This window comes from Corvus brachyrhynchos, unplaced genomic scaffold (genome assembly GCF_000691975.1).
Source record: "Corvus brachyrhynchos isolate BGI_N302 unplaced genomic scaffold, ASM69197v1 scaffold5, whole genome shotgun sequence".
Classification (NCBI taxonomy): domain Eukaryota; kingdom Metazoa; phylum Chordata; class Aves; order Passeriformes; family Corvidae; genus Corvus; species Corvus brachyrhynchos.
The window spans coordinates 12,736,163-12,751,657 of record NW_008238321.1 but is presented as its reverse complement, the minus strand read 5'-3'; the positions used below and the strand labels follow the sequence as shown (position 1 = coordinate 12,751,657).

Genomic DNA, 15,495 nt, shown 5'->3' with positions numbered 1-15,495 from the left:
AGCGCCCTCGCCTTTGCCCAGCCCCTGCCTTTGCCCACCCTTCTGGTCCCGGTTAAACACCAGCCGGGAGCGCTGCCCCTCCACAGCACGGCCCCTCCCTGCGCTCCGACCACAGCGTTCTCTCCGTTCGTTCTCTCCTGGTGTTCCTAACAGCCGGGAATCGGTATTCAAGAGAGAAGAGTGCTACGTGTTTTAATAATTTTCCAAGAGATTTTCCAAGAGCGGCGCTCTAATGCTGAGCTCAGCTTTCCATGGCAGGTTTTACTGGTTTGAGATGGAAAATAGCTGTTAAAAATGAGAAGGTGGAGAGGGAGGAAAAAGAAAACACCCCAAAGTCTAGTGATGACAGGTTGGAATACAATTAGCTGAGCTTCTCCTGGCTGGAAAGCCCTGAAATACTGAGGGCTGCAGGAGACTCTCCTAATGATATTGCAAGAAGCTTGAAAAATACATTCTGTATTGTCCTTCAGTTTTAAGTGGCAGGATGAAAAAACCAAATTTCATTGGTAGAACACATCAGGGAGTTCCTTATGTAATTCTCCTCTCTCATCATGGTATTTTTATGTATGTTTTCTAACAGAAGCACTTACCTGATTATGCCATGGGCATTCTAAAGTATCGCCGTGTACCTGTGGGGGTGCCTGACACAAATTAGGCCAGAGGATTTCAAAACTTCATTAGGTTACCACTCTTCTTGCCAGCTTATGCAGCTCAGAAATGCTGAACCATGAAGTCCAGCTTTCTAATATCCACAAACATATCCTGGGGCAGAGAGGCTCATTCCAGGTCCATCAGCTGTGAGTCTGGCTTTAATGATTCCCAACAGTTTCCTCTGTCAGAACCTCAATTGAGCAGAGCAAAGAGCCAGTCCATTTTTAACTCCTCCCTCTGATTAACAAAAATAGTAGTGTGTGAAGGTAAAGCTTCTTCCCCTAAATCAGGATTTGCTCCTTGGCTGCTATGTAAAAATAACTCCAGAACAATATCTGGAGACACCAGACCTCTCCTCTTTCAGTTGGAAATGGCTCATTTGCTAAATGAAGGTTGTTCCAAATCTTAGTTTGATGCAAGGCTTGGATTACACAGGCTGCTTTTCAGTGAGATTTACATGAGAAAAGACAACGTTCTCCACCCTCACATACTTTCATTTCTGCTTTTCAGAGCTTTTCTTAGCCTCCTGCAATACGGAGAATTGCTTTTCTCTTCATTGAGGGAAGGCTGGTGACTTTGACAGCTGCTGGGGTATCCATAGTCTGTCACTCACAACAGCAAGTCACAAGAGCTGAAATTCTGCCTGCATCTCTCAAAATAGGTTAGGTAGTTAGCAGAAACATTAACAGAGCCATTCCTTATACATTATGATTAATTGAGCATGAATTATGAATTATAGTTCACATTTGGTGCTCAGCATGCTGCTTAGGAACACTTGTCACATGTGGTACTCTTCCATTTTCCAGAAAGAATTAAAGGATGTTTATAGAGGAGAAGGAAGTATTTTGATGTTACTGTGGCATAAATTGGAATAGCTTCACTGTTCAGTGATTTTTAGTCTGGATTTCATCTAGCATTACTCAAGGGATAATTTTACCCAATTTTTATTGCATTTCTATCTTCAGATATTTTGTTGTTTGTGGGTTGTGTGCTCTCTCTCCACTCCCATTTCAAGGGAGTTCCCGATACTCTGGTTTGTGACTTCACCTTTGTTCCTGGTCCAGGTGCTGAAGGGCAGGCCAACAATAGCCTGCCTTTGGGGCAAAAATCAGACTGCAGGCTTTTTGTCCACTTGGGTTTTTTTTTAACAAGGCAGAAAATGTTTTAAAATCAATGTTCTTTCACTACATCATTAACATGATCGTGGGGATGAAAGAGCTGTACTGAGCACAGAAGAAATACTAAAAATTTAATACACTGCATTACATGTAAATCCAGACAGGTATTTATTGAAAAAGCAGGAAAACATAACTACATACTGGGACTGAAGAGGTTGTTCTTTTCTGGTGTTATGCTAACATTAGATTTTTCAGTTGAGTTCTAAACAGAACAATTCTGGTTAAACGCCCCAAAATTGTGGTCATTTCACCAAATTCACCCCAGCCTCTGAATCTTCTAATCCCCCCCAGTTTGTCCTTCCAGCACACTTCTCTGTGATACCTCTTTTCTCTCTGCCCCACCTGTGACCTTTGGCTCCCAAGGAAGCTCCTTATTGCATGTAGAATCCTGGTGGCAGAAATGGGATTGTTTGGGCTGGAGAAAAAAGCAGATTTACATCCAGGGACCTTTACTGGGCAGGTCCTGGGGAGGGCTCTCAGACCAACACAAACACCTTGACTGACACAGCAACAGCAGCTTCTACCAGCCTGAAGAGCTCGTCCAGGCCCTTCTTTCACTCTCACAGATTTACACTGCATTGCACATTACAGACGACTTTAATCTTCTTTGGGGTTTCTTCATTTTTGTTGTTATTAAAAGAATCATCAACACTTACAGGTCCACAATGGGATGAAGTGGGGGAAAAAGAGTTCTTCAAGTCACTGACTTCTTTTGAAAGTAATGCTGCCCTGTGCTTATTTACACAGATAAATCCATTGTTCTAAATAAACTGGCTACAACTGCGTGTGCAAATGTAAATGGATTTTTGCTTTGGCTTTGAAGGTGCCCATACACAGGTCTTGAAACTTCTTTGTGAGCCTCATGGCTCTCCCATGGGATGTTCTCCCATAGGCCAACCACAACATGGGTAATCAATTGTAAAGCACAAATTCTGGCAGTGAAGCATCCATTTTTTAAATAACTGTGAAGATCAAATTGACAAGAGGATGTAGTTTGTCCATAGGAAACTCCCAAACAGAGAAAGTGATTATGGTTTGGAATTGAGGATTTGTTGAAAAATCTGGGTTTACCCAGTCTTAGAGACCTTATTTTTACAAGCTCTAGTATTTTTGTTTTTGAGAAAGATGTTGCAAAGCAAGATCTCCCTACATGTAATTTATTTAGAGGCAAATATCTGCCAGACGAATAGAGGATGTAGACCAGAAAATGTAGAATCACAGTGAAATCTGAATGAAATGACTCTGTCAGCAATGAATACGGCATGAAGAATATGGCATCCTTCTTATTCAAGGAAGATGTAAGGAAGGGTCATCTGGATGTCATCCACAGAGCCTCCTAGAGACATGCCTTGACAAGCCTAAAAAACTAATGCTGTTTGTTATCTAAGGGTCAAGGGTACTATAGCAGAGGAAACAGTACATATTACATCAAACCTAAATATTTTAGCAGTAGTTACGGTTATTGTATACAGAGTACAAATATCCATTAATAGAATTCCTGAATGGGTGGAACTGGATTGCTCTGAAAATTCTCAGTTAGTGTTCCCAGCTCCTACAGACTGCTAACCCATCCCAATTGGTACTCAGTGCCATGGGTTAACTTGTCCTACCTCATTGTTCAATCAATATTTGTTTCTGTAACACTAATTTTAATCGTGTAGCTTTAAGCATATGAACTAATCTGAAATTCGTTATAATTGAAGTAGAACATATCACTAAAAATGGTAATCTTTCCAGAACAACCTTTTTCCTACATTTATGAATTGGGGGGGGGAAAAAAAAGAAAAATCACAGGGACCATTTTTGTAATCTTCTCTCAGCTTGCACAGACATGAATTAGTTATGTCTTGGACCTTTTAAGGGGAATTTTTTTTTTCTAAACCTGCCTTGATTTGACCTTTAAACTAGAGATGATGAAGATTATTCCCTGAGAGTCCAGGGTGAGATGTTCAATCGGCGGTTTCGATCCCAGCCCTTCCTTACAGTGCCCAGCTGCGCAGTCAGCCAGCCCGTTTTGCTGACCTCTGCTGTGCTAAACAACCCAGCCTCAGTTTTTTGGTCTGAATCTTAAATCTCTTTTATTTTAACAAACGTTTTCAATCCCTAGAGCTCCTCAGCAGAAACGGTGTTGCTCCTATCCCCCGCCCTTTCATTACTGCTTTGGTTTTGACACCTTTCAGTTTGTTAACTCCCCCCACTGTGGATCTGGTGCTGGATTTAGTATTCTGACAATGCCTGAGACAATACAGAGTCTCTATAGCTTATTCTTTAAATGCTGAGGCACATCAGGATTGTATTTTGGCCACGAGGAAAGAGGAAGATGCCCATGCCCACAGGATTTCTGCAGCTTCTGTGCCTACTGAGTTTGTCTGAGCCTATATTGTATCTCTGCTGCTGGTACATTTTCTTGCACAGGGAGGATATACTACAGTACTTATCTTCTCCGTGCTTGTGCTGGCTCTCGGGGGAAATTTGGCCTTTTTAGTATGCAGTTCAAACACTGTCTGAAAAGGAGTCATGGTTTGGATAATAATTTTTCAAACAAATTTAATACACTGATTTCCTTGGGATGAAGATAAAGTACTGTTCCATCCCAGATGCACCTAAAGGGCAACTTGTTTGAGTTAAGTTTACTGAAACAGAAGTGACAGAATATAAATTTTTTTCCTTCGTGTCATATCTGAGAATCAAATAAGCAATTACACAAGAGTAAATTGGATTTATTTCAGTATCAGATTTGCAGTTCACTTGTTGGTTTATTTGATTGAGATAAAATAGCCTTTCATTTTACAGTAAACATGCTCAAGTATTACATTTCTTTCTTGGCTCCTTCAAGAGCTTGTAGTTTTTGAGCCTAGAATTGAAAACATTCCTGATATATAACATGTGACTGACTTACTTAACACCAGAAGCCCTCCCTGTAGTAAGGTGATGAACAGTCCTAAATATCTCTTGCTTTGCAATGAGGTGACTTTTAAACTGGTGCCAATTTATTCATGTCAACTTCTTCCATCATTTGCATTTACCAAAACACAAAAATTAAGTGCAAAAATAAGACCTCATACATATGCATTTGCTGTCTAAGGCATCAGCCAAGTAAGTGTAAATACAGATCCAAGTTATATGACCCAAAAAGTGTACAATTTTAACTTTTGTTTTAGAAATATGGCATTTGAAGGATCTTCCTAGATTTTTCCAAGTGTTCAGATGCCTTTAAATAATCCAAATTGTCCTACTAAAAGGAAGCAGATTTCAGCAGGCTTCTCCTTTCTGTTTACCAAAGAGCTCTTACTGTAATTTGCTTTGTTACTAGTTATGATTTACACAAACGTTGCTGCTCCCTAACACCACCTAAGGCTCCCAGACAGCTCCAAGGATTACTGCAAGGAACTGTACGTGCTCACCTCTTGGCCTCCTGCTCAAGGTGTTGGAATTGCTTCCTTCCCCTGCACTCACCCACAATGTATTTTGCAAAATGTGTCAAATCAGACCCCTCCAGTTCCAGTTTCTCAATCTGAATTAATTCCCATGGTGGAGAGGCAAGGATCACATTGCTTTTGTTTCAGTTCATCTTTTATACAGAATTATTTTGGAACATTCTATTACAAATTACTTCTGTATTAAAAAGCACATTTTTTATCTAGAATTGTAACGCCTCTCTAGGCCAAACAGAATTTCGATGAAATATGTGAAGCTCTTTGCCAAATCCCTGAGCCACTGAGAGTCATTCTATTCTACACAAATCAAATTCGTGCATTTATAGTAAGTGTTAAAGAAAATCCAAACATGACAATTGAGGTTTTACAAGCCTGAAAATTATAGCCCAGCCACGGTAAGTGACGTTCTGACAGCAATGAAACTGAAATTTGGCTGCCAAAAGCTGTATTTAGCTGTTTGCTCTAATGGTTGTGCTCACCATGGATTCTGAAGGACAGGAGCAGTCTCGGCCCTGTAGCTGCAGTGCCTGCAACGTGCAGGAGAGAGCCAGGGATCTACAGCAAAATAACAACTGCCAGCCAAAGGGATGAGCTCAGACAATTAAAAGCCACATTAGACCCTAAATGAAGGACACAGAGGAGCTGCCCACACAGGCCTCTGCTGGACCTCGCGCTGCCGCTGCCCGCCGGGGTGGGAAATGCAGCACTCGCTTGTTGGGTGCTGCCAGCCTTTCACAAACACTGCACTCACCTCTCCTGTTTCTGCTGGCTAAATAATGCTCTTTGCAAACATGTCTTAAGCCACAATTGGATCTTCCTATTGCAATTGTTTCTGTAGATCCTTTCAATAAAATAATACTATATATTAATACATATGGCTGTGTATATTTTTCTAGCATCCTAACACGTTCATTTGTGTTTCCATGTGGAATTGGCAGGGCTCCTGCCCCTTTGGTTCACCTGCTAGTGTGGAAGGGAAGGGATCCTGAAAATTGATGTTGACCTCAGCGTAAATCAGAAGCACTTAAGCCATTCCGACAGCTTATTCATCTGAATTGTTTTTTGGAGACTTCACGACTTCCCCAAATGATCTTATCAGTGCTTAGAAAGTTTTATTAATGTCTTTCTCAAATCTTTTCCTGTTGTAATTGCACTCAGAACATTTAATTGCTTTTCTCTTGGTGACAGTCTTATGTATCTTTGAAGGCCATAAGCATATCTACCAATATTGTCCCAAGATATATAATATATATTTTCATTTATCTTTTTTTTTCCCTTAAGACACAGCACAGATAGGCTGTGTCATAGAATTTACCATCTCCAGTGTTACCCCATGCTGGGTTAAGGACTTGGATAAAGAGTTTGCTCATTGACTTTTAGCAGGGGGTGGTAAAGAGTACAGGGTTTTCTCCTCCACAAGGTTTTTAATCATTCCTGTGACACTTGTGCTCAGTCAAAACTAGTATTTTGCAGCTTAGTCCAGAAAAGGAAGCAAATGGCAATGTGAGACACAGAGCAGCAGAGCCAGAAGTGTTCCTCCTTGTTCGGGGTGCCCACTTTCATTTCTCCATAGTAAGACTAAGCATTTTTTTAGCCCTTTTGCACAATTACTTAGAAACCCGGGGAGGGGTTGCTCTTCTCACTCCTTTCCACTTCCTTTCCAGTCCAGCTGTGTCAGAGGACAAGATCACCACGCTCAAATAGTCTTGACTACTGCTCTGAAGGAGAGCAGTGTGTGAGAGTGCTGCCTAATAGGCTTCTGACAGAGCCAGCTGGGTAAGTTTAAAGTTTATAAATGGATAGTCTGAGCTATGTCAGACAAATTTGCTTGAGGAACTGTAGGAGTGTTCCTGTAAATGTTTTCAGTAGAGTTATCTCCACCAGGGAATGGTGACAAGTACTAGCAAGCCCTGGAGGACACAGGAAAAATAAGTTGGACATGTGATTCAAAAATACTGAAGGCTCAGAGCTTGGCACAATACCATTTTTAGGGGAATGTCCAAAAGCCAAGATACTAAGAATAGGCAGCCGTGTTTTGCAAAGGAAGGGTTCGAAATGTTACACCAGTGTGAAGTTAAGAGCTGGTGCCCCTGGAGCCAGAGACCAGGGCAGGTACGGTACAAGCTGCTGACCGCTCTGGGTCACTTGCATTGCTGTGAGCCAGGAGCCAGCATGGTGAGTTCCAAAGATGTGCTGCTGTAAGAGCAAAATCGGGCATCACTTCCATGTGCTGGGATTTATTTGCTGTTCAGGATTTACAGTCATCTCTGGCAATTGCTTCTTGCAGCCACAAAACCAAGTATATCTTACACTGAAGCACAGCAATAACAAGATTTGAATGTCATTAGGGGCTGCTCCTACACATCTTGTATTAAAGCAGCTAAGTGTTTAACCCATGAATAGAACTCCTATTATCTTTGCTTTTGAAACCTCAGTATAGATCACTTAACCACTCTGCAAGAAATCCCGTGAGAGACCAACAACAGCAGGGAACAAAGTCGGGCAAGAAATAGCAGATTGTATCTGCTAGAGCTTTTTAAATACGTTTTTCACATGAGTGCAGTCAACTTGAATATTATTCCTAATATAGATTAACTTAAGACAGATTTTTGCAGAGTATGAGGCTTTGAGAATTTGGCCAGATAGTTTTTTCACTGAAAGGCTCTGCCAATTATTTACGGCACAAAGGAGAGAATAATGCATGAAATGCATAATATGCCTTCTTCTTCACTACATGGGGCTTAAAAATAAACGATACAGATCCTCTTTGCATTTTTCATCCGCGCTCAGGTAAATCTAAGTCTGAGCTAAGATTCTGTTTCAGTGGAGTTCATCTAGCAGAATGAGTGACCAAATTTGTTGGTTCAGTTTCCAGGAAAGAATGTGGCCATTTGAGAAGTTTCAGTGTTGCACAGGATCAGCTAGACTCTCATCCACAGTTGTGTAAATCTGGAGGATCAGGAGCAGAACATTCTCCAGGCAAACAAGTTGTCAGATGTGTGTCATACCCACAACTTAATAATAAAATAGGTGGAAAGAACCAGTAATTTCAGCACTGAGCTGTCATGGCAGGAACTGTACTATTCAGAAGGTAGAACTGCAGTCATGTAAGTATCTCCATCTCACAAGGCAGACCTGAATGAAGTAGAAGCAGCAGGACTTGGTATCTCCCTCAGTAAGACCACAGAGCAAACAAGCCTCCACCTCCAGCAGCCCTCACTGGAGAGTCAGCACATCCACAGTGCTTCTATGTGAGATGAATATCAATTTTCAAAACTGATGGAGCCACGATGGTGGGCACCAAACCACGCCTTTACCTTAAAAGTGGTCACAACCGTATGTGCTGTACTGTGGTGTAACCTGGCCATCTCCCTGCACACCTAACCTGTGCAGACAAACCACTGATCCCAAGGGTGTGCCAGTGGGCACTGCGGAGTAGCCTCTGCTCAGGCACGGTCAGCAACACAGCTCTGCAAATTGCAGGGAGCTGGTATGTTTTGTGTGACGTTGTTGATGTGGACAGATAGGTTTACCAACTCTTTTTCCTCCCAGTCCTCAAGTTCATCAAAGCAGAAATCATTACGAAGCCCAAACCATACAGACCAACACTGGGATTAGCTCAGTTGGTTGGAGCATGGTGCTGATAGCATCAAGGTTGTGGCTTGGATCTCTGTATGGGTATGGGCCATTCACTTCAGATAACTCAAAAGCCAAGGCACCTTTAAAACACAACTCACAACTTAGTTTGTATCCCTAAAATTAATTATTTTGTGTAAGATCTTTCAGGTAATCTTTGGTACTTTCATTAAGACATAGTCGTTTTAAAATGAGACATGGTTATTCACCTGCCTGTCTCAAACCTACAAAGAATTACAGCATTTACTAGCAGTGGTGCTAATGAATGTTTTCCTTGTATTTCCCATGAAAGTCATGGTTTCCATCTCTTCCTTCTCTTCCACTGTACCTCAGAGCTGAACAGAGTGACTTATTTCCCTCTGTGGTCCTGCAGAGTTTCCCCATGAAGCTGCCAGGAACCAGAATGGAATCCCACTGACCCCTCCCTAGGCACTGAGAACTGGCTATTTCCAGGTGGCTCCCAACTGAGGGATAGCAAAGGTGAGCAGCAGTGGCCATCACTCAGCTCTGCTGAGATCAGGGTCTGGGCTGGACTTTCAGCGCAGAAGATTTCCCAAGTGTTTCATGAAAGCTGGCAATTAATATAGATAAATTGTTCTCTGCAGGGGATAGGGTGTGGCTCAGAACAAACTGACCCATAAATAAATTATACCTAGATATTCTCCAATTCATATGACTTTTTAGACTCAGTCGATTAGAGCATGGTGTTAATAATGCCAAGGTCACAGGTTTGATCCCTGTACAGGCCATTCACTTCAGAGTTGGACTCGATGATCCTTGTGGGTCCCTTCTAGCTCAGAAGATTCTGTGCTTCTGTGAACACCCAGATGTAGAAGAGCACTTCAAGGTACAGTTCTGTCTGCTCCTGCAAAACTGCTCTTAGTTACCTACCCCACGAGGACTCTTCTCTGGCTCCTCAGTCTCCATACAGCTTCAAGAACCTTCCTATTTGTCTTGCCAAGACAGGAACTTGTTCCTGAGAGGAGCATGTTTGCTAGATTCACATGGAATCTCACATCATTATGGAGGGTTTTCCATTGTGATGGAAGAACCAGGACATAGATAAAGTCAGCGCTGTCAAGAATGGGACTAATTCTCAAAGACTGTAAAGGAGGTGTCAGCTTTACCAAAATCTTCCCTGACTTAGTAACAGGTGTTTACAATGTGTTACCACTTCTATGAATTCAAAAGCTGTTAAAATGAGAGATCACACAATGTATGACATAGCCATCTTTGTCATACATGGACTAATGCCTTACTCTGCCAAAAACTGTTTCTTTTAAGGCAAATATCTTGTACGAAAACTTCCTTTTTTTGTAGCATTCAAATTACAGCCAAACAGGTTTTTGCACCAGCTTTTGCTAGTGATTTTCTAAATACAGAAAGATTAATGATTGTTATCAAGTTTGTTTGCTTAAATTTGTATGGTTGTCTTTGCTCTGTAATATCCTACATAGCCCATGGTGTTGGCAGACCAATGTCAGAGGGAAGCTGAGGCATTCCTTTGCCAACTCAGCTGTTAGGAACTGCAGCAGGAAATCAGGCTACCTGGTCAGCTCCCCTCTCCCAGGAGAAAATGGCACAAATGCACTTCCCCCACTCCCTGCCCTGGGAAACTTTGTCCGAGGGTTTGGAGGCTTTATCCAGAAGCTCAGGAAAGTGTCACTGTCACACACTGGCAAATAGTCCCAGCTCCACCTGGCATGCTGTGCTCTGTGGGACTGCCCAGCGTGGACAAGGGACACGAGTGCAACAGTGGGAGCAAATGATCTGTGGAGGCTGCCAATACTGGGTTTGGCATACCATCATAAACAATGTTTCCTGACAGAAAAGCTTGCATTAAATCATCTACCACAGAATGGCTTTGTTTATGAAGAACAGCCATTTCTGATGCTATTTCATCAGATATGTTTTCAGAGCAAGCTTTCATATAGATGAACTTGTATCATATCAGAAGCTTAAAAATAAAACTTTGTCTTTAAAATATTGTATTTCCAGTGTTAGGCAAAATGAAAGACTACTGAAATCTTTAAAAAGCTGTTACTGTTCCTGCAGCAAGTGATAGCGATATCTCAGTAGAAGTTTAGACACAGAGAACATGTTGTAGGTGACTACTGGGATAAATATCTACAAATACTTTGCACTGGTATGTCATCATAGTAAATATAGTCTAAAAACTATTGGGTGTTCTGAAAAACTGGCTAATCATGTAAACACAACCTACAGTGCCACTCTTTTTTCCTTCTCTTCTCCTTTGATGACCCTTTTTTGTGTAACACTTGTCTTTTTCCATCAGGTGGACAGACAGAAAAAGAAGCAAAACCTAGAATGAAAGCCCAAGCCAAAGAAACCTTCTGCATCTAAACAAAGCCCTATTTGCAACAGGCAGTGGCTGGTTCTAATTTAGATAATCCAAAGTAGGTCACCTGCAGGAGTCTTCCAGACTTTCCAACTTAGTAACTCAGATGGATAATAAAACAATTTTTAGTTAATGAGAGACCATCAGAAAAAAAGAACTGCAGGAAGCTGTGAACTGCACTATCTCCTTACTGAAGACAGAATGACACATGGCAAGAACAGATGGGTAATGCTTCCGTGATTATCCTCGACCACTGGCTGAAAGAAAAAGCTGTCACAACACGGAGGGCTGTATACAGAGCACATATCCCCTCATTGATAGTAAAAGGTTTTATATGCTAAGAGATTATAAAGAAAAAGGGATGCTTTAATGTGATGGTGAAGGGAATAATTCTTCCATTTTCCTTTACATCCTGAAGTGGAGCATACGCCAAGGTCCTGAACTAAAATTATCTCTCAGAAGGAAGGTGTAATATGCATTTCACATACATATTACATATTGCATACAAGCTGAACATAGAACCTGCTTTTATTGTCTTTGGATCTTGACACGGTATGTTCAGTTGATAATTTATAGACACTGTCACCGGAATGAAACGTTGGTGTCAAAAATTTGGCTTTTGCATATTCATTGACACCAGAGTTTGCATTTGTGCATTTGTGAAGTATGAAGTGGCAAAATGAAACCAGAGTGGATTAAGAAACGTTTGCTGGGATCTCATGTTTTACAAAACCACCAGAACGAAAGGCATTTCTTGCATGCAGTGGTCACATCTCCATTGACTTTAGTTCTGCCCCCGCACATAAGAGAGAACCTGAATTTTATAACCCACTTGGAGAGTAGCCTGATGTAAAATGAGTACCTGGCAAAGAATCTTGGTTTTGTTTATGAAAAGTAAAAAATGGAAGGGTGAAAATCCATGGTACATTATACCCAAGTGGTGAAGAACACACATGTAAACCATAAAAATGATTGAATTGCAGAACATGAAGTTAATGGTGGTTCTGTGGTTCCAAAAAAATCAAAATACACTTCCTCTACCTTTTAAGTCTAGCAATATACCAGTGTTTAAAACCAAAAAGCAATGTTTTGGGAACTTGTTGCAGAGCAGACAGTGACCTGTAGTCTGAGATGGTGACATTTTCAAGGAGTAATTCCCTACCCTGTTTTGCTCTTTCAGATTTGATGCTCAGACCAGTAAGACTGCCAGACTCCCAGGGAAAAGGTCTATGTCCTCCATATGCACTGAAACGATTAGGAGTGGTGTGTTGTTCTGGCTAGTGATGGAAGGAAAAGAAAAGAAAGAATTTGTCACTTCAGGGAAGGAGCCCAAACTTCAGAAGACATTGCTACTGCTGCTGCAGATTACTCATTGAACACTGCTCATGGCCTATTTCCAATCTTTTCTATTCCTAAGGAACATTCCTTAGGTGCTATGATTTTTTTGATTTCATAGGAATATACACAAATTCGCTATTTGTTCTGTATTCTTCACAGATTTTCTTTTAAGACTATATTAGAGATACCCATTCTTAGGCAAATCAGTTCATTCACCTTTTTCCCCTTCAACCTGATAACATACATCCGAAATCTAAATTTTGATGTGATAAGGACATGACTGTTTTTAAGAAAAATGCAAATCTTCACTCTGAAATAACTTAGTCTTCCACTGATTACAGAATGTGCTTCTAAACCGCCTATGAGTCAGGCTGTGAGTTGGAGTTCAGATAAGCCTGCAGTGTTTGTTCACCAGATGGACCATAAGCTCTGCAAAGCAGAGCAAAGGATATTGCTTATTAACACTGCTCTCAACTCCACTTATTTCTTTGTGCAAAGTCTGGTTACTTGATGCAATTTTAGACTGTATTTACACTGTTAGGAGGAGGAAACAATTTTTTTGGTAACAGGATAGGTAAATCTAGCAAAGTAGATCAGACTAAAATGGAACTGAGCATGGTTCTTTTTTTACATCATTTTAAGTAGGCAAGATTGATACCCTCCATCCCTCAAACGCACCCACACTGAATTTACATACCTGTGCAGTAGCAAAAAATATTTAAATCAATTATCTCGTGGGATTTTAGAGCAAATTAGCCAAGTCACAGTTGTTACCCTTGCTTAAAACACCATCTCTTTGACAGTTATGTGCAACCAACATAATACTTATGTAAGAATCAAATCTGTTTTTTCTCTTATATACTTTGTGCTAGATACTAATTCTCACCTAACATGGGCAACATGGGGAATTTTCAGTGGTAACTCTCTTAAGTGTCCTCTGTGTAACCTGATTAAATATCTTCTGATGCAACACAGCTCAATCAAGCTGCCATTATTCATAAATGTTATAATAAGAAAATTAATTTAATGGTTTTAACTTTTATGTAATTTCTGATTTAGTTTGTTCTTTGGATTGGTACAGTTCACTTCTTCAGTTTCTGTGATTTTTTTTTTCATATTCTCAAGATGCTCAGCCTTGCCCTTTTTACTTTTTTGTTGGAATCACACAAGAAAAAAAAGACATTATTAGCTAAATTCCTTCTATCTGGCTGTTTTCTTTAGCACAGAAGAAGGATGTTTTGAGCAGTTAGTGGTCATTGGTTATATCGCAATTTTAAAAGTGAATGCCATACCTACTGCACTGTCCTTTCCAGATTTTACATCTCTAAATATGGGGAAAGGAGGAGGTTGAAGGAGAAGAAGTCTGTTCCTCTGTCTGCTCTGCTTTTTCTGTCAGTGCAGAAGTGTCTCATGCTGGGGCTCCCACCCATACACAGGGCTGACTTTACACTGAAGGCTCAGATCTTTATGGCCTATAAATTATTGTGGTTTGGATACAAATCTTCTCTCCAGAAGGGCTTTCAGTGTGAGACTGAGCATGCACTGCTGTTCCTCACTGCCCTATCAGTCACAGTAATTACATTACAGAGATTAGCAACATCCAGAGACATTTTCCAGCATAAAAATTTCCCTATAAAATCTGGAGGAAATTTTCCAATAGGTCATAAAAATTTTAAGAACCATGGATCACAAGTTCATCACAATTACTGCTGTGCTCCTTTTATAGAAAGCAGTGTTGTCCTGTGCTGAAGTATTGCCTGCCTTGGATGTTGCTGGTAGGGCTTGTAGCCATTTTAGGGTATCCATGGGAATGTGTCTCCCACTTCCCAGTGAGGTGTGCAGGATCGGAATCAGGTCCTGAGGCTCTTCAGAGCTCTTGGTCATTTGGCCTGTTCAGAGTCTGTTTCTTTTCTGGCACCATGAGCACTTCCTGCCATCTACAAGCCCAAGGGAAGGCCACAGGGAGCAACCACTTGCTAAGACCACAACTTCCTTTTGAAGAGAAAAGCATTTAATCCCAAGTGGAAGATGCTTTTATCTTGTATTTGTCAGCAAATTTGCTTGACTGTGTTTATAATGCCCAATTATCTGATAGTTTGGAATACAAAATTATCCATCATCTTCCTGAGCTGTGCAGAGTCTGTCAGAATATTCAGGAACACTTTGAGTCTTTTTCATTTCTTTGTTCTAACAGCTCACTTCACTGTATTGTGGGACCAGCAAATCTGATGCATGTGCAACTGGTGTGGAAGCCTGACACTGTCAAAATTTGTTATGACAGGCTCTCTGCCGTCACCCCAGCTGGCAAAAATGGGACACGGTTCCAGTGCATGAACAGGAGGTCAGCCAGACGATGCTCTGCTGTCACACACAGAGGAGCCTTTCCGGGCTGACTTTCCTGGAAGTTACTAAGGATGTGTTCTGACCTCTCTGTTTTAGAGACACACCTCGCAGTGAATATGCAGAGTGTGGCACTCTTTGAAACTGACATTTTATACTTCATCTGCTTGTGAAATGTTGCAACGAAGGATAGCTCCTGTAAAATTTCATTTCTAGCCTCATTGGATCATGAGGAAAATTCCTTTAATAAAGGATGCTTTGGAATCTTACTACTTGTTTCATTTTCTTCAGATAAGAAACTAAAGCACTTCCAGTGGAAACAAAATCTCCCTGGTCTGTGCAAATCCAACCTGGCTGTCATTTAAAAAAGCAACTGTTCTTACCAGGAGATAATATTTTTTACCTTTGGATTTGGTTTTTAAAGTGGAATTAGGCTTAGAAAAAGAGGCACTGTGCAGGCAGATTAAAAAAAAAAAAACCTGCCTACTTCAGTCCTGTCATCAGATAATGAGATCTTTCAGATTAGAAAGCCAATACCAGTATGGGAGAAAAAGGC

At 41.0% G+C, this 15,495-nt stretch overlaps 1 long non-coding RNA gene across 2 annotated transcripts in view; it reads left to right on the top strand.

Moving 5' to 3' along the window:
* Positions 1 to 15,208, top strand: part of LOC108446720 — a 65,705-nt gene extending 50,497 nt beyond the window's left edge. The window contains exons 2-3 of one of the 2 annotated variants that reach the window (XR_001862021.1): positions 6,931 to 7,042; positions 11,199 to 15,208. This is a non-coding gene — a long non-coding RNA (uncharacterized LOC108446720). Of the gene's footprint in view, positions 1 to 14; positions 7,043 to 11,198 lie in introns of those variants that run through there. The other variant, XR_001862020.1, reaches the window with a different exon arrangement.
* Positions 15,209 to 15,495: the final 287 nt, after the last annotated feature.